At 46.2% G+C, this 18,021-nt stretch overlaps 1 long non-coding RNA gene across 1 annotated transcript in view; it reads right to left on the bottom strand.

Annotated features, from left to right (window-relative positions):
* Positions 1-1,114: 1,114 nt before the first annotated feature.
* The window catches only part of LOC139035076 (uncharacterized), a 60,713-nt gene continuing 43,806 nt past the window's right edge, over positions 1,115-18,021 (bottom strand). The window contains exons 2-4 of the long non-coding RNA XR_011487590.1: positions 4,426-4,555; positions 3,821-3,991; positions 1,115-2,630 (exon numbers count right to left, since the gene is read on the bottom strand). This is a non-coding gene — a long non-coding RNA (uncharacterized lncRNA). The remainder of the gene's footprint in view (positions 2,631-3,820; positions 3,992-4,425; positions 4,556-18,021) is intronic.

The raw sequence follows: 18,021 nt of genomic DNA, 5'->3' as shown, positions 1-18,021 counted from the left end.
CCCTCTCCCTGGGTTCTTGGGCAGCCTGGCCTTAGAATTGCCAAGAGTCTGGCCCACCACACCCTGGCAACCTTCCTTCAAACTCCAAACATTTAAAACATTCAGGATTCATGCAGAGAGGGGAGACTTGTGGTCAGGAGTCAGGTACGGCTTCTAGTCCAAGCTTGTGACTCACTAGCTGTGTAACTCTGGGCAAATACTTTATTGTCTGAACTTTAGTCTTAGTTGTAAAGTAGGAACCAACAATGTTACCTACCTCACAGGTTAGCTGTGACCATTAAACATGATAAGGTGTGTGACAGTATTTGGAAGTTTTTTTTACATGGCCTTTCCCCCCTCCTCACTCCTTTTGGTTCTAAATGGAGGAAGTATGTCTAAATAATACTGACTTTTTTTTTTGGCTGGACCCTGACCCCTTCTCAGGTTTTTCCCTGATAGCTCAGTTGGTAAAGAATCTGCCTGCAATATGAGAGACCTGGGTTCGATCCCTGGGTTGGGATCTTCCCCTTCCCACCCTAACAGGCAAGTTTAGGAGAGGGTCTGCCTGGACTAAAGCTACTTAGCACGCATGCGCCTGGCATAGCCCAGTCTGCCCTCAGGATCTGCACATGCACTCTGCCCTGCGTTCTTCCATGCTGGGTACCCACAGCGCCTTAGGGCACAGCAGCCTGTTGATGGGTCCATGGAAGTTCAGAGAGGTCACTGAGAGTGAAGAGTGAATTTGAAGGCAAGCAGAAAGTACCTGGCATTCCACCAGCCACAGACTCGTTCACTAAATCGTAGAAGACTCCGACCATTGAAAAACATTCAGCCATTAAAAATCATGTCGAAAAAAAAATTTATTGAAAAGGAATTCATTTCATCTTTCAGTGAAAAAGTACACATAAAACCTACAACATAATACAGCTTTGGTTAAAAATACATATACCCACATAGAAAAAGCTTAAGAAGGTTACCTCCAGATGACACAACTGTGGGTAATTTTTTTCCTCTTTGAATTTTTCATCATGTTCATACTGAACATTATTGGGGTTTGAGCAGACCCAATAAATACTTCTGGTTTCCCCATCCAGGATCTGAACTAAGTAAGTAGAATACAAAAGAGTAAGACAGGTAGAGACCAAAGCATCGATTTTATTACTGATACTGGAGGGATGGAAGTGGGGCTTAGGTGTACAGTCACAATGAGCTTCCTAAAATCAAACACCTGAATTAGACAAACTTATACAGGCAGCATGATCAGCTGCCCCTACACTGGAGGCAAATGGCCTTGACATTAACAATAACAATGACAACAATAATTGTCATCATCACTGCTTAGCGAATAATTACTATGTCTGAGAGACTGTGCTAAGTGTTCTATGTACATTAACACATTTCATCTGGACAACAATCCTGAAAGATATGTTTTATTATCCTCTTTTTTCAGGTGAAGAAGTGGGACACCTAGGTTAAGTAATTTTCCCAGAGTCACATAACAGGTGAGTTAAAATTCAAGCCCAGGTTATCCAAATCTGAAGTCCATGCTCTTCTCTCTTGGAGGGCATGTCAATGCCAGGATTTGAAACAGGTTCAAAGTCACTCGCAAAAGAGATCTCCCAACTGCTTATGACGAGATCCCTGTTGAAGGAGCAGCCACCCAGACACTTTGTCTGGTACAGAGCACAGCATTACAGGAAATCAGCTGGTGGTGGATTCAGACAAGCTGGGACCCCATGAAATGGTTATGTGACCCCAGAAAAACCCATCTTCTTTCCGGGCCTCAACTTCTCTGTCTGAGAGTGAGGGCAATAGGTGAGTTGACTCGATCAGCCCCTTCTAGCTCTGAGAGGCAGAGATCCTGGGAGCTCTGAGGCTCCAAGTCTCACCTGAGTTGTGGCCCTGCTGGGCCTGAATGGAGTGGAGTCCAGGTCTGCTGTGTAGAGCACACCCTTAGTCCTCACAAATGGGTCTTGTCAGAAAAGAGGTCTGGTTCAGAAAATAGCAGTCAACCGGCAGATGTCTCCTGGGTCATGTTTAGCTGAATTCAGGAGACAGCCAGACAAGACAAATTAAGACATAATCAACTCTTACCCTCGAATCTCTGAAAAGGCCTGAGAGTGGACCCAGGTCGGCCCCACTTTCAGGACCACATCATAAAGCAATAGTGGATGTGGAAGTCGCTCTGTCCACTTCAAGTGACCACAGGAGACCGAAGGAGCTGCCCCCACTAGAGCTGAAGCAGGAGCTCGAGAAGATGGTGGGCTTGGTAGCTGAGATCATGTAAGTGATGCCCCCGTGTAGAGGGAGTCCTTTCAGCACTGCCCTCAGCGTCCCTGCCACCCTCCAAAGCCTGCAAAGGTGAACACCTGAAACTTTCTGCCCAAACGCCTTCTCTCTGGGTGGAAGCAACTCTCAACCAGCATCAGAGACAATTCCCCAGCTTCCTCAGCCCACAGGTAATTCCAAAGCCGGGTTCAGGCTACCTCCCAGAGTTCCCGGGGGATCGCGCTCTGGGGGATCACTTGGTCTGGATTCTTCCTTCCCAGATCCTCTTCCTCACCTTCATCCCTCACTGATGTTTCCTGGGATCAGCTCCTTGGATCTTACGTCACATCTCTGATGGTCAGGTCAGGCGGATGTGTTTAGCTCTGAAACAGAAGACCACCCCCCATACCCTAATTTCATGGCATCCTTGCAGGGTCCTAGCTCAGGGGTGCAGGCCCCAGTTTGTCCTTGACCTCCCTCCCTTTCCATCCATCTTCCCTTCCCAGCTGCCTGCCCTCGAGACGTCAACCTCCAATATCAGGCAATATGACCAGAACTTACAGAGAATCCCACAGTGTATAAAATTCAATCTTTGTAACAAATCTCTTAAGTGTAGGTATATATCCTCCAGGAAGAAAAATCAGAACAAAGTTTAGTATTAAAGTGTTAGTCGGGGTTCAGGCAAACCCTACTAAGAGATGAACATGGTCATCTTGTTTCTTCCTGGTGGCAGCTGCTCTTCTCTGATTGAGTCCTCACCAATACACCTTGTTTTTTGGGGCAGGGGGGACCCAAACCAAGATAGCCAGGAACTCCCAGGACCTATGGGGATAAATCAGCTCGAGTTAGAGTTCCATGGGTAGCCTGAGACAGAACTATGGACACAGCATCCTTAGGACAATATTTGGGATGTCATTTTGACCCTTCCCTCTGCCTTGAGAGGCCCATGTGCTACACAATCAAGCTTGATACTCCTATCTCACACTCTCTCCTGTTCTTAGAAACAACATTGGTGTACTCTCCAGCATCCAACAAGAAATATTTCTCTTAAAATGTCAGCAGCATTAAAAAACACTTTGCTTTTAAGTGGTGGCATGTTCCCTGGTGCTCAAAATCAAGAACCTCAGTGCAGACTCAGCCAATTTTTCTACACAGTTCCCCACAGGTGAATCAGAAACGGAGTTCCAAGAGTTAGAAAAAGCTGTCCAATCCTTTGTTTGTCTGGTTAAAAGATTGTAATAGTTGGCTGCAATCAGGCTGGGATTTTCTGTGGGATCTAGGAGAATGGAGCCCATGAAACTTGGGAAACCTCCAGCTTCACAATCAGCATCCATGAACAAAGCTATATGTTCCCTCCTTCACTTTTCCACAAGGCTATGGACAAACGTATTGGTCTGTTTGCCGCCAGCTCACATGTGTTTCTGCTCTACCTGACCCTGAGCAACTCAAGGGCAGGATGCTGATGGCAAGCCGGCATCCCAGGCCCATGAAGCAGTACGTGGGTGGAGTTTAGTGAATGAGATCAAACAAAAGGGGCCAGATATCAAGGCTCTCACCATGGCAGAGTACTAACCTCGGAAGAGCCCTCTGAGAACTTCCACTCCCACCTGCTCCCTCTATAGATAAGAAATTGAGGCTCAGGAAGGAGAAAGGCGTACAAGCGGTGATCGCCTTGAAGAAGAATGATGACCTGTCTGTTTTCTCAGAACCAGCGCAGGACCTGACATGGAGTAGGCATCAATAGCTGCAAAGTAAAGAAGGAAGGAAGGAATTTGGCTAGCAGCAACACACCTAGCTGTGCCATGCTCAATCACGTCTGACTCTTTGCAGCCCTATGGACTATAGCCTCCAGGCTCCTCTGTCCATGGGATTTTCCTGGCAAGAATACTGGAGTGGGTTGCCATGCCCTACTCAAGGGGATCTTCTTGACACAGGAATCGAACCCACCTCTCTTGGTTCTGCTGCACTGGCAGGCGGGTTCTTTACTGCTGAGCCCCCGGGGAAACCCAACACACTTAGAACAGAAGTCAAATCTCCTGACTGCCAGATTCCTCCTCTTCTTTTATACCTCCCTAGCCAACCCTTAAGCTCACATCTAATCAAAAATACAATTTCCCTTCCATTGTTTACCCAGAATTCTTCTGGAAAATTCACCCAGAATCCCCTGGGGTTGCTCACCCAGAATCCTGGCTCCTCATTCAGAAAGCAGAACTTTTGTGATACCAATCAAAGGCATTTGGAGGGCAAAGGCATGAAAATCCTAGTTGCTAGGGCAGCTTTTCTAAGTCCATCAGATGAGGGTCTCCAGCTGTGAAAAGGAGAGTAGAAAGAAGACAGCTTTCAGTCCTTACCACCACCTCCAGCCCCACGTTCCCCCATAATGGTCACTGGGAGATATTAGCATCTAAATTATTTTAAGGAGATATAATAAGATTCACCCAGCAGGCCATTAATGACGAAAGAGATTATTACTGGAAAAAATCCAAGACTGACTTTGAACAGAGTTGGCTCATCTAAATGACTCTCTCCCTGCACCTCAGATGATCCTGGTCCCCAGAGGTTATACAGATTTGAAAAAGTAGCTGCTGTGGAACATGCTCACGTTTATGCAAGAGGGTCTTACGGAAGGTATCTCCGGAGAATTAGGGTCAGGAGTGCATAGCAGTGAGATAAATGAGATGTTCCCTGAATCGTAAGAATCCTCTGTGGCAGAATTTACAGGAAGCATCTCTAGTCTCCATATTTGGCAGGCGTCCAGCCGGAGTTGTCAAGTATTAGATTAATTTTAATTCAATGCAAAAAACCACATTAGTGGAGTGTTGCAATTGAGAGTTGAAACACACAAAAGCCAAGAGTCCTTGAAGTGAATCATTCCAAAGCCTGAGCATCATTCCAGGAGTCCATCAAAAAAGGCACATTCTTCAGAGCGTTCCCCAGCTATCTGCCACCTTTCAGTCAGACTACTTAGCCAGGCAAATGAGCCACCACCGGGCAGTGATCTGAAGGGATGGAGCTGTTGATGACTGTTACTTCACCAGTCCGGCTCACAGGAGGTAACGTTCAAACTCCTTGACATGGCACTCAAGATCCCCCCATGATCTAGCTCCAAATGCCCCTCACAGCCCCATCTTTCAGTATAATCTTTGTGTTTTGCAGGCTGCAGTCACGCTAGCCCTCTGATTACTGTTGGTGATCTTCTTGCACACTTCCACTGCAGCCCTAGAAAGGAGCAGCCCAGACACCATGTGTTACCGGGGTAACCCCACCTCCAGGCCCCAGTTTATCGTTGAGGGGAAAGGGAGCGCCTGATCGGGGGAGGCAGTCCATTGGCTAGCCATCAGTCAATCAGATTTCTCTTGAAAATGTGAACTAAGAGATACCAATGGTTGGTGGGTGGTAGTGGGTAGTAGTCCATGGATGAGGAAGACATTTTGAGGCAACATGTAATGGTGAGCAAGTAAAGAGTCACCCCACGGAGTGACCAACACGAGAGGCCACAGGATGAGATGGAAAGAGGACGGACCTGGATCCCTGCCTCTGTCACGAAACTCCTCACTGGGCTTGCTGATCTTGAGACCTGTGAGGTACCCCAATATCCTGATGTATTCTTTCTCTCACAAAACATTCAGAGTAAGCGACTTTCATGGGTTACTTGAAAACATTCTCACTGGGAAGATAAAACAGCAGTCCCTCTTAAATGCAGACAATGTTTGTCATCCCACCAGTCACCCTGTGGGTAGTCACAGGATGGTCCATATGACTGCTTCCCCCCAAGTCTGCAGCCAGGAGTAATCCTCCAGCCTTCTTCTGCTGAGATTGCCTCACCCATGGGAGAAAGTCCTATGGGTGGGATACTAGTCAGGGGTCTCCAGAGGAACACAACCCATATGATATATACATATATCATATATGTATATCTCATATATAAAGATTTATTTTAAGGAATTGGATCACATGACCATGGAAACTGACAAGTCCAAAGTCTGCAGGGTGGGCTCATAGGTTGGAGATCCAGAAAGATCCAGTGTTGCAGTTCAAGTCCAAAGGCCATCTGCTGCAAAATTTTGGGGAGCTAGTCTTTTGTGCTAGCTAGGTCTTCAACTGGTTGGATGAGGCCTAACCACATTACAGTGAGCAATGTGCTTTGTTCAACATCCACTGATTTCAATGCTAATCTCATCCAAAAACTCAGAAATATTCAGAATAATATTTGACCAAGTATCTGAGCACCATGGTCTAGCCAAGCTGACATATAAAATTGACCACTATCACAGGTGGTAATTGTTTTTAAATGACCCTGGTGCATGGGATGTGGGCTCCTGTTCCCAACACTCTGGCCTGTGAAAGTTGAGTGTGACCACAGCCACTTCTGCCAGCCTCTCAGCTGCAGACAATACTCAAGACCATGCTGGACACCAGTTCACTGTATGTCTCAAACTCCAGGGGTAATATAGGCCCTCTTTTTAAGCTTAGAATAAAGATCCACTCTGTGGGTGGGGCCAGGGAGGGAAATGGCATAGCACTCCAACAACTTGTTCAGAAAGACAAGTTCTCAATTGTCTTAGAGCCTAAGCCAAGACTGAGCGAGAGGACCATGCTGACATCCTTCACTATCTCCCGGGGGTTCCCATCTGCCATGACATCTCCACCATGGGTCGTGCTTCTGCCTTTGCTTACACCCATCCCTCAACCAAGAACACTCTCTCTCCTTCTTTCTCCAACTCCAAGTAGTAAATGGTGGAGCCAAGATTTGAACCCAGATTTGTTGATCAAGCCCAGCACTCTCTCCATGATTCCAGAGCTGATAGGAAGCAGCTCACTACCTCACCGCAGACCACCAGCCTACCTTGAGGAAGCTCCAATAGAAAATTACAAAATCGCTGGGTCAGCTCAGGTGGGCACTGGAATCCAAGACTTAGAGGAAACCAGTGGTGTAGAGATTCCCTTCTTTAAACCGGTATCCAGTTGGGAGCTGGGACTTGTCCATGATGAGTAATATGCTACTGTTAGAAGGACAGGCAAAGGCATGAGTAAATTAGTTTCCTTACTTAGGTCTCTTTTAGGATGGTAAGTAACCAACTCATATACACCATCCTCCCTTCCCACATCCTTGGCAGACATTGATAATGGAGCACTGCATCTTCCTTTCTAACACAATTTTCAAATCTTATGTAAAAGTTGACAGCATATCTACCTTTTTGCCAGTGAAAAGCCCCTCTGGTCTCCTTCTTTCACTTATAAGGACAATTGTGATTACACAGGGCCCACCTGGATAATCCAGGATTGCCTCCCCATCTCAAGATCTTTAAGTACATCTTCAAAGTCACTTCTTCCTTATAAGGAAGATGTTCACAGGGATGAGAATACGGACACCTTTGGGGGCCACTATTCTTCCCAGCACATATACCTCATGGCATTGTCTAAGGATCACATAAAACAATACACGTAAACAGCTTAAACCCAGTGTCCAGCACTTAGTAAGCCCTCAATGAATATTTCCTATTGTGACTGTTATGTTCCCCACCCCCATACCTACTGCAAATAAGTGCTCAATAAATATTAAATATTATTATGATTGTTATTGCCGTTGGGCCTCCCAGCACTGCTGGAGTCAGAATCTGACACCAGAATCCATGCTTTTATCCATTGCATCCTAAATTTTTCAATTAAACATTATTAAACACCTTCTATGTGTTAAGCTCCGCAATGAACATTTTCACCTACAGGTATGTTCTCAGTCCTTCTCTACGGCATTTCTTACTCTACGTTGTATTTAATTTGTTTGTGTATCTCTTCTCCCATCTCTTCAAGGATAGCAACACACAGTGAAGCAGCAGTGGCCTCCCACATAAAGTGGGCTCCCAGGAGATGGTCCAAGGCCACACCCTGCAGCTCTCGGAGGGCAGGGCATAGCATTGAGGATGGACCCCAGGCTCTCTCAGGACCAAGGTGGGGACCACTGGCCAAGCTTCACAGGCGGCCTGAGATCAGCCACTGTCCCCAGTGGCTGGGCGGGGCTGGGGAGGCTGAGCAGTGTAACACCCCAACACCTGTGCCCTGTCAGGATGCCAGTCTTCTGGAAGAAGTGTCCCTCACCAATAACTAGCCAGCATGCACAGGAGCTACACGGAGAGCAGAGCAGGACCTTGGGCCCCATTTGCTCCTTGGCCCAAGTGCATGCCTCGGTTGTCAGCCACTAGTCTGGAAAATTTCCACTCAGCAACATCTCTCTCTGCTGTTGGGAGAACCAGCCCAGGCAGAGACACACCTCGGTACCTCTTTGTGAAACCGAAGAAGAGCAAGGGTAGAAATCAGGAACCCGAAATATGGCAAGTCTTTCCTCTGCAGTAATAACAGGAATGTGGGGCGGGGTAATGTACTGAGTGGTTAAGAATCCAGTATACTCTCTGCCCTCCTTAAACTCATGCCGCGAGTGTAGCCAGGCTCTTCAATGCCTCCTTTTCTTGGGGAGGTTTATTTGATGACAAGAGGTCCAGACAGGCAGTAGAGGTTGCCTAAGAAATAGTTCCCATCCCTATTTTGTTTCTTAAGCCCTGAACTCATTGAAGAAGAGAGCCTATAATTCTCTTTTGCCCACATTTTCCAGTCCTATCTCTCTCATGTTCCCCTACCCAAGATATGTATACCCGCATACACACACACACACACACACACACACACACACACACACACGTATACACATGTGTGCACAGCCACATATGCATTTGCATGTACACACATGCACGCACATACATAAGCCTATGTGTCCAATGCATGTTGTGAGTATACACGTATACTGGTGGGTATGTGCACATTTGTGTTCATATTTACATGCAAATACACAGGGCCACACACACGCGCACACACACATATGAGTACACACTATGCTCTGGTCATATGGAAATTCTTGACTTCCTGAACTCATCCCACTTTCTCCTCTCATATCTCAAGACCTTTGTATCAGCTGTATCTTCTTTCTGGAACATCCTTTACCTCTTTTTTAAACCTAGCTACCTCTTCTTCTTAAACCAAGTCCACACTTGCACTTTCAGCCCTCAGCTTCATAAGTGCCTGTTTATTCCCCCACCTGAGCACAAAATAACACAAATCTATTTTGATGACATTTATATTCCTAGCATGGGTCTGTTATGACTACCTATGAAATGAGAGGGTAAGTAAATAAATGAATGGATGGACATAGAATCAAATCACTAGTTCACACCCACCACACGCCCAGGAAATTATGTGAGCCCCAGTCCCTGCCTTGGGCCCCGCCAGGACACATGAGCTATATCCCAAAATGGCCATGACTATTCCCTATGCACCTCCTGCTCTAGGGTTCTTAGGGCATTTTGGGGGGCAAGGCATTAGGGGGTACCCATAGTTTAACTGTAATTCAGAAATACCATCAGCATCTCCAAATAATTAACATTCCATCAGGCTGAGTTGTGCCTCTCGAGGACATTTAGAAACGCTGTAACTCGAAGTGAAAGCCCTTTGCTGATAGCGTATCAGGGAAATCTCCAGGAGATACAGTGCCTTGTCCCAGCCCAAACTGATGGCCATGCCAAGCTGAGAGATAACAGGGTGAGGACTCCCGGGAGGAACTGGTGGCTGAGGACAGGGATGAAAAATGGCTGCTTCGAACTGGTTTCAGGGCTGGTTTGTTCTGAGATAGAACAAATGAGATTCCTGCCCTTGGACTTCTGTGCAGACTTCTCTCTGGGGAGAAAGCCAGGGTGGGAGGAGGGTGCATAACCCAGATCACTGGTGAAACTTAAGATGTCACCTCCCCACTTTCCATCCCACCCCTACTCTGTGAATCTAGCACCTGAGAGATCTCACAATACCAGCCTCCTAAATGCCTCACTTTCCTCTCCATCCCTCCATCCCCAAACCTCTCCTCTCCTGCGGCCCCCACTGGATGCCACCATCCACCCTCTCGTAGGTCACAAACCTGTCTTCCCCAAACATCCCCTTTCTCATCCTGCCCCTCCCTACCCAGTTAATCCCTCCTGGCAATAACCCTCCCAGTGCCCCTTGCCCTCCACCCCAGCACCCCAGACTGGATCAGCCTCATCATCTAACTCTAAACTACTAGAAAAGTACTTTATGGGTCCCCTCTTCTTCAGCCTCTTTTAAACTCAGTTCATTCTCCCAGAGGCAACTTTGCATTCATTCCTTCATGCAAAAGCATCTTTTGTGCCCTGTGACATGCCATGTACCCTGGGGCTGAGAAGACAGATGCTAATAAGACACAGAGTTGATTATATCATTCTCCTGCTCAAAAACTCTTGATGACTCTCCACTGCCCATGCAAGTCCATTCTCCCTAGCACCCCAGGCGGGGCCTCCCCTGATGAATTAACCTCTTCAAGTTAACCTCTTTGGCCACAGCTCAGCCCAGACATCCAAAGGTTCAAAGGGCAGAAGACCACTCCCCATCCCCACACCAAGCCCCCTCCTGCCTCCACACCTTTCTTTCTCCCATTCCCTTCTTTCTTTTCCTCTTACCAAGTCCTCCTTATAATTCAGTGAGAAATGGCTCCAGTGATATTTCTTCTGTGGAGTTGCCATAATCCTCCAGGTTGGAATTAATCACCCAATTCTCTTTGCCTCCAAAGCATAGCTCTAATATCAGCATTATAACATTTATTTCTTCCAGGTTCGTGGTTTACGTAATGAGGTGGGGAAATTATTATCTAATGGCCGACACTAGAATTTCTCTTAGGGAGGAAAATGTTGTCCTTTGGGAAAATATCTTGAACTTGAGCCCCCAAGTCCCTCCCTTGGGGTTCACAGATTCTATAAAGATGGGAGGAGGTTTCTCATCTGTGTTCCTAAGAGGGAAGGTGGGGGAGGGAGGGTCTCCCTTTTGTACTGTGTCCCCCAGGGTTCTCTGGGGGAGGGGGGCGGGGGGGGATGGTCCAGAGTAGACACAAGAATAGAATGAGGGGATTTGAGGGGGAAGGCATTTCAGGCGAATGGAACACAGGAGTGAGGGTGTGCTAGGCTGAAGCAGCAGGAAAGGTACAAGAAATCAGAAGCTGTCACTGGCACGCAATCTCCTTAGAGACACAGGAGCTGCTCAGAGATACCTGTGGATGGTGTCTCCAGGAACACACATGAGCACACATGCAGGACAAGTTTTTTTTTTTATATACAGTTTTTAAAGGCTAGTTTCCATTTACAGGTTAATACAAAATATTGTCCGTATTCCCCATGTTGTACCATACAACCTTGAGCTTATCTTACACCCAGTAGTTTGTTCCTCCTGCTCCTCCACCCCTATATTTCCCTCCACCCCACTGGCAACCACTAGTCTGTTCTCTGTAACTGTGAGTCAGCTTCTTTTTTGTTATAATCACTAGTTTGTTGTATTTTTTTACATTCCACATATAAGTGATATCATATAGTATCATAGTATTTGTCTTGCTCTGCCTGACTTACTTCACTTGGCATAATGCCCTCCGAGTCCATCCATGCTATGCAAATGGCAAAATTTTGTTCTTTATGGCTGAATTGTATTCCATTGGTATATACATCACATCTTCTTCATCCATTCATCTGTCGATGGACTCAGGTTGTTTCCATATCTTGATTATTATAAATAATGCTGCTATGAACACTGGCTGCGTGTTGCTTTTTTAATTTGTTTGTTTGTTTGTTTATTTCAGGTACATACTCAGGAGTGCAATTGCCAGGTCATATGGTTAGTTCTATTTTTACTTTTTTGAGAAATCTCCATAATGTTTCCATGGTGGCTGTACCAATTTGCATTCCCACCAACAGCGTACAACTTGTACATGACAAGTTTTGAGCTGAATTTCAGGGGTTCACAGACTTTCTAAATCCTAACCACATGTGTCTGGTGGGAAGCAAGGAAGCCAGCAGGTAGAGCCCAGGTTAGGAATGGCTGCACCGCAAGCACAGTGAATGAGGCAAGAGGAGGCAGGAGACGAGGCTGGAGCCGCCGGCAGGAGGCCGGTCACACGGACGCTCCTGGACTGTCCTGTTAGGGACTTGGGCTTAGTTCTCAGCATGGTGGGCCGCTGTTCATATATGTTATAAAAGTCATCACAGAGGCAGCAAGATTTAGGAAGAGAGGCAAACAAGAGATGGCGAGGAGTAGCAAGGAGGCGGAAAAAAGAGGCCAAGTTGGAAAAACATCTTTTTAGAAAAGGGAGGTTGTATTAATTTGCAAAGGCTGCTGTAACAAATTACCACACATTTTTTTGTGGCTTAAAACAATACAGATGTGCTCCCTTGTAGGGAGGGAGGTCAGAAGCCTGAAGTCAGTTTCACCGGGCTGAAGGCAAGGTGTCAGCAGACCCAGTTCTTTCTGCAGGCTCCAGGGAAGAATCCACTTCTTTGTCCTTGGTAGAGCCTGGAAGTTTTCATGACCCCCTTCCTCAAACCACTCCCAATTTCTTGTTTTGATCGTCACATCTCCGCCTTCCTCTTCTGTAGTCAAATCTCCCTCTGCCTCCCTTGAGGAGTATGCTTATGATGACATGGGGAATCCGCTTGAATAAACCAGGATAATCTCCCCATTATAAGATTCCTAAATCAATCACATCTGCAACATTCCTTTTTGCCACATAAGGTAATATTCACAGGTTTCAAGGATTAGGACACACATATCTCTAGGGGAAGCAGTGATAGATTTTAATTTCTTGGGTTCCAAAATCACTGCAGATGGTGAGGGCCGCCATGAAATTAAAAGATGCTTGATCCTTGGAAGGAAAGCTAGGACAAACCTAGACAGCATATTAGAAAGCAGAGACATCACTTTGCTGACAAAGGTTCATATAGTCAAGGCTATGGTTTTTCCAGTAGTCATGTACGGATGTGAGAGTTGGACCATAAAGAAGGTTGAGTGCCAAAAAATTGATGCTTTCAAACTATGGTGCTAGAGAAGACTCTTGAGAGTCCCTTGGACTGCAAGGAGATCAAACCAGTCAATCCTAAAGGAAATCAAGCCTGAATATTCGTTGGAAGGGCTGATGCTGAAGCTCAAGCTCCAATACTTTGGCCATCTGATGTGAAGAGGCCACTCATTGGAAAAGACCCTGATGCTGGGAAAGTCAAAGGCAAAACAAGAAGCAGGTGGCAGAGGAGGAAATGGTTAGATGGCATCACCAACTTAACAGACATGAATTTGAGCAAACGGCTAAAGATAATGGAGGACAGGGGAGACTGGTGTGCTGCAGTCTATGGAGTTGTAAACAGCTGGACAAGACTTGGTGACCAAATGACAATAACACTCTTTAGGGGCCATTATTCAGCCTATCACTGGGCTGTAATGACAGAACTTGCCAATTTATGGGACTGTGTGAGTTGAAGGGAAGCATCCAGGAGGGCTCCAAGGTTTCTGGATTGGGCTGTCACCCAATGCTGTCCCCAGTAACCAATGCTGAGGGCAGAGAGGAAGAGTCTGTTTGAATGAGTCTGCACACCACCCAACATGGGTATTTATGTCCCAGGTTTGGGTGGGGGGGATTAAAAGATATAAACTACTATGTATAAAATAAGCTATAAGGATATACTGCAAAACACAGGGAACATTGCCAATATTTTACAATAACTACATATGTGATATAATCTTTAAAAATTGTGAATCAACTATATCTCAGCGAAAAACTTTTTTAGAGGATCATGAAGGGAACGCAAACCATGAAATCTGTTGAAAAATAGACAATGACGTTCAAAACAAAGAATAGCGGACATGCATTGGTGCTTACTCCTCTATCTGTGGGCCCCACACTCCTTATCTCATTTATTAAACTATGTGATGGTCCGGTGGGAAGTTACTGTGGTTTCATCATCCCCATTTCACAGATGAGAATACTGAGTCTCAGCAGACACAGTAGCCTCCTCAGCATTATACTCACTTGGTAAGTGGCAGCATCAGGCTTCAATCCCAGCCTATGAAGGCTAAAGCCCCCTTATACTGAGCCACCAGGTACCTTCACATACTCTTCACTGATCCCACCAGGTGGGTCACCCCAAGCTCTGTCTCCAGACCTTGAGCAGCTCATATGTCTGACTCTTCCTCTGCATTCCCCTAGGGGTCTGGAGGGTCACTTCGTATTTGCAAAGGTGAAGCTAGCTTATTTGTACAAACTTCCATGTAAAAATCCTTCTGGTCCCAGAGCGCCTGTAGATGTCCTCATGAGGCTGGGTCAAAAGCTGTGGTCTCTCATCCCAGCTTCTGCCAAGCTGAGATGCAGCAACCATCACTGATTTCTGTGGAGACCCCTTGGCAGCTCCACCAGGCAGTTTCACCTGCTGCCTGGGACCACTGGGCTCGGAGCCCATGCAGAACACAGCGAGGCTGCTCAGCATCCCAGTATCTGGGACCAGGCCACCTCTACCTGGGGTCACATAGCATTTCTAGGAGACCCTCTGCCATCTGCTCAGCCTGGCTGATCCCTCAGTGCTCCAATCACACCAAGGAGGCCCCTGCTAGGGTGGGTGCCCACCAGAAGATGGTCTTTCTGGGACCAACCAGGTTCAGCCTGATCCCAGCCTCCAGTCTTAGCCCCAGCCCCACCTCTGCCAGGTTGAGGAGGCAAATGGTTATCCTGACTGGCAAGGCCCCTACCAGATATCTAAGACAGGGAATAAGAGTGTGGAGGAGGAAAAGGAGACAGTCTCTTTTTACCCTCTGTTCCTCTCAGTTGTTTGGAAGTTAGACCTTTGCCATAAACCTATATAAAAATTAAGAGACGGCATGGTGATTAAGAGCACAGGAGGTGATGTCACACCTAGGGTCAAATCTAGCTCCTCTGCTTACACTGGGGGGCCTGGGTGAATTATTTACCTCTCCATAGCTCAGTTTCCATATCTGTAAAAACAGGATAATACTAAGAAAAGCATAACAACTACTTCACAGCGGTACAATAGTTAAAAGAGAAAGTCAATCTGGTTTTGAATCCCAGCCCTATTATCTATTAGCTGTGGAGCTTTGGGCAAGCTGCTTAAGTGTTCTGTGCCTCAACTTTCTCACCTCTCCATGAGGCTGATGATCATAATCATATCTGCTTGATAGAGTTAGTATAAGGATTAAATGAGTTAATGTACCTGAATCACTTAGAAAAGTGCCTGGTACAGAGTGAGCACTATGTAAAATATGAGCTATTACTTAATAAATAAACATCAACTATTAATGTAAATATATGTCATGGTTATTTTTACATAAATAAGACTATACTGTCAATATTCTGCAACTTCTGTCTGTGTCTTGTATTTCTTGGAGGTATATTCACATCAGCATTTAAATGTGTGTCTTGCTCTTTTTAAACCACTGCACCACTGGCTCACCACACTGAAGCATAAGAAGGAAGTACTCAGCTTATTTAAATATTGCCCTAGTGGTGAGCACTTAGGTTGTGCCTACTCTTTTGCTTTTATAAACCATGTTGCAATGATCATCCGTGCTCTCTGGTGACTCATGTGAGCATTTCTCTGGGGCATATAACCACAGGTGGCATGGGGAGGGGTTGTAAGTTACGTGCATTTTGATTTTTGACAGATGTGCCTCATTGGCTGTCCAAAGAGGATAAACTAACTCACATTACTACCTACAATGCACAGTGCACAACATCACTCATCCCCTCACCCCTTCCCAGCACTAAATATTTTATCCATATTTACACATTTCTATCGGCCTTTTTTTAAATATGTACTTATTTATTTGGCTGTGCTGGGTCTTCGTTACATCACGCAGGATCTTTAGTTGCGGCAGTGGGATCTAGTTCCCTGACCCGGGGTTGAACCTGGGCGTCCTCCAATGGGAGCATTGAATCTTAGCCACTGGACCCCCGGGGAGGTCCCTCTCTCAGTCTAATGTGGTGGGGGGTGGGGGCTGGGGGCTGGGCGGGGGGTCAAAAAAAGTTCATTTTATTGAACTCTTTCCCATGAGGTTGAGCATCTTTTCATAGGTTTATAGCCATTTGTATTTCTCATCTGTGATCTATCTTTTTATAGTTTTGCTCTCATTTTCTGTGGGGTTATTTGTCCTTTTTTGTATTGATTTGCAGGGCTAGGTGATCAGTTGGGTGTGGGTAGTGTGGAAGTCAAGAGAAGTAAAAGTCACACCTGGTCTTTGGGCTTAGGCAGAAGTGGACACCACGGGGCTATCTGGCACAGGAACACCAAGGGGACAGTGCCCAGATGGGGCTACTGAGTACATGGTTGGATGGAGGCTTGGGCTCCAGCCTCTGAGCTGTGGCCATATCCTCCTCCCCTCATATTCAAAAGGACTTGGCCTTGAGGGGGACCCTGGGCTCAGAGGGCCCCAGAACAGCAGCATGAGTGATCATCATTCACAAATATCCAATAGCCATTGAGTCTCCACATATTCAAGACACTGTCCTAGGCAGTGAACACAGCAGTGAACAGACAGATGAGAACCCTGCTCTGGGTGAGTTTATATTTTAATAAGAGGCTGACAGTCAAGGACTGATGCTGAAGCTGAAGCTCCAATACTTTGGCCACCTGATGCGAAGAGCCGACTTATTAGAAAAGACCCCGATGCTGGGAAAGATTGAAGGCAGGAAGAAAAGGGGATGACAGAGGACGAGATGGTTGGATGGCATCGCCAACTCAATGGACATGAGTTTGAGCAAACTCCTCAAGAGATGGTGAGGGACAAGGAAACCTGGCAAGCTGCAGTCCATGGGGTCACAAAGAGTCGGACACGACTGAGTGACTGAGCAATAGGACAATCAAAGAAAAATATAAACACATAAATGAACAAAGACAGTTTCAGACAGGAAGTGCTATGATGGCAATAAATCAGTTACATGATAGACAGTACAGATGGGGAGCACCTTTGGTTAGGTGACCAGAAGATTTTCAGAGAAGGTAACATCTGATTCTAGATCTGTGCCTTAAAGAGGAGCCCTGCCAAGATCTGGGGGAGGGGCATTCCAACAAGCAGGAGTCAAGGTCAGAGCCAGGCAGAGGCTGGATGTTACAGGGATGGAAAGAAGACCAGCATTGTGGGAATGCAAAAGATAATCGGGGGTGGACTGGTAAGAGATGGAGTTGGGGAAATGGAAAAGAGCCAGATCAGTTACAGGCCCTTGAAGCCATGGCAGAGTTTGGAGTTTATTACCCATGGAAAGGAAAACTTTTACATATCACTAAGGTTCTAATTAGTGGGAGTCATGATATGATTGCTGCTTTAGAAAGCCACTGTGGAGAGAATGGATTATAGGAAAGTAAGAGGAGGAGCAATAAGACCAATTCAGAGGCTACTGAAGTAGTCTAGTGAGAGATGGTGGTGGTTTGGGTGTGGATGTTAACAACAGAGGCAATGATAAGTGGAGAGCTATATTTTCAGTAGAGCCTATAGAACCACCAATGGACAGATGGAAAGGAAGGAAAGGAGCTGACACTTCGATTTCCGGTCTAAGAAACTGCATGAATGGTGGTCTTATTGACTCAAATGAGGAAGGTGGTGGGAGCAGGTACTACTGATTCGAGCAAGAGACAAAAACCAAGTGTTTTATTTTGGACGTGTTAAGTTTAACATGCTTATGAGACATCCAGTGGCACTGTCAAGTCAGCCATTGGACAAGACTCAGGGCTAAAAGTATAAAACTGGAGACTTCTGCAAACAAATAGTATAGTGCCTATTTATTGCCCTGTGGTTTGAATTCCAACCCTCCACCTTCTTCCCAAAGAGCATCTAGATCTCCCTTTTGTTGGAATTCTCCGATAGTCTTGGCAGAAGGCTAATTCCCCATCCACTGCAGCTCTGATC

The sequence above is a fragment of the Odocoileus virginianus genome, chromosome 5 (assembly GCF_023699985.2).
Source record: "Odocoileus virginianus isolate 20LAN1187 ecotype Illinois chromosome 5, Ovbor_1.2, whole genome shotgun sequence".
Taxonomy (NCBI): Eukaryota; Metazoa; Chordata; class Mammalia; order Artiodactyla; family Cervidae; genus Odocoileus; species Odocoileus virginianus.
The sequence above is the reverse complement of the archived record's forward strand: the minus strand, read 5'-3'. Positions and strand labels throughout refer to the sequence as shown.